This window comes from Condylura cristata, unplaced genomic scaffold (genome assembly GCF_000260355.1).
Source record: "Condylura cristata isolate star-nosed mole 26May11 unplaced genomic scaffold, ConCri1.0 scaffold00022, whole genome shotgun sequence".
NCBI lineage: Eukaryota > Metazoa > Chordata > Mammalia > Eulipotyphla > Talpidae > Condylura > Condylura cristata.
The window spans coordinates 22,962,657-22,964,429 of NW_004567123.1; positions in this window are offsets into that span (position 1 = coordinate 22,962,657).

Below are 1,773 nucleotides of genomic sequence, written 5' to 3' on the forward strand. Positions count from 1 at the left end.
GGGAGCAGAACAGGCAGATCGACAAAGTACACTGCTGAGGGGAGCAGCAGGTAGGTCAGGAGAGGTCTGCCGCGCCATGTGGATCTCCTCCAGGGCAGGCGGGGATTGAACTCATGCTGAAGTGGCTTAAGCTTCTTCGTGCTGTGCTTTAACCTGCTGCGCCACCAGGGAGGGCCCAACCCTTATTTCTTTAATAATCTCTTTATTTCATAATTCCAACCAATCCAGCTTCTAAAAAGTCAGCCAAGCCATGGTTGTGTTTAACTTGTGACAAGTAAGACATAAAGAAAGGACTCATCTCCTTGGGGAGGATGGGGATAAGATGGCATATTGTCAGATATGGCAGCCATGAAAAAACACTACTTAGAGCTCCTGCTGTGAAGAGCCTGAATGGCAGGCAGTCCAGCTGCTACTTCTCTGACCACCACTGCATTATGCTGGCACAGCCCATTCTTCCCAGATGCAGGGCTACTCCCATTGGTATCTGACTCCAGGACTCTCCAGTGGCATGAACAAGACTTTCTTGCAACTGTGCTGTCATCTGAGCTTCTTTTTTTAAATTGAAATGTAATTGAAATACATTATATTAGTTCTAGGTGCACAACATAATGATTTGATAATTGTATACATGGCAAAATGAGCACAGTGTATCTGTTCAACATCTTTTCTCAGCAAGGTGCAAATTTACAATGCAGGAAATTTGACTGTAGGCCCTAAGCCCCCTTTCCTTCAGGCTCAGATTTTTATTATAATCGTCAGTTGCTCTGCCTTTCTCTCTGTCCTTCCCTATATCCTTCACAGACATTTCCCCTAATCAGTCTCTTGCATGTCAAATTCTGTTTTGGCATCTGTTTCTTGGTAGACCTTCCAGGCATACACAGTGCTGGAGCTGGTTCCCATAGGCTTGTGAGAACAGATTCTCTGCTTCTCTTCCCAGCTCTACAGTGACATCATGTTAGTAGCTTAAAATAGGTCATGGTGCGAGTATTTACACCATAAAATCAACAAACGCTATACATAAGAGTTTTTCCCTTACAGTGACCTGGTTGTTAAACACTTACCAGCATGCCCCTGGGATATACGCAAAGAAGTGTGTACGTGTGTTCACAAGAGACCTGTACTGGAGTCCAAGACTGTCCATGGCATCATTGTTTACAGAAGTTGCAAACTGGAAACCACCCAACAGTCCATCAGCAGTAGAATAGTGCATATTATGGTGCACATATATATTTATTCAGTGACATACACAAAATGAAAGATCCATTACATACAACACTGGATGAATCTCACAAACATATTGCTGAGTGAAGGGAAGCAGATATAAAAGAGTCCACACACACAAATGAAATGTTGAATTCCATTTATGTAATGCAAAAATCCAACAATACTAATCTAGAGTGTAAGAACTGAGTGGAAAAAAATAAGTGGGAGGGGACCAGAGGAGTCTTATCATGTCTCATTTCTTGACCTGAGTGTTGGCTATCAGAGTGTGCTTACCTTGAAAATTCACTGACCTGTATGTGTAAAATCCCTTCACTTCTGAATATATATATTATCCTTCAACAGAGAGTTCAAAACAATATATACTGAGTTGTTCCATGAAGTCAGGAATTTATAAAAATAATTACAACCTTTTTAATTGTGGTTAAAAAATGTACCATGGGCCCTCCCTGGTGGTGCAGCGGGTTAAAGCACAGCACTGAGAATCTGAAGCCACTTCTGCATGAGTTCGATTCCCGCCTGCCGCCTGCCCGGAGGAGACCACATGGCGAG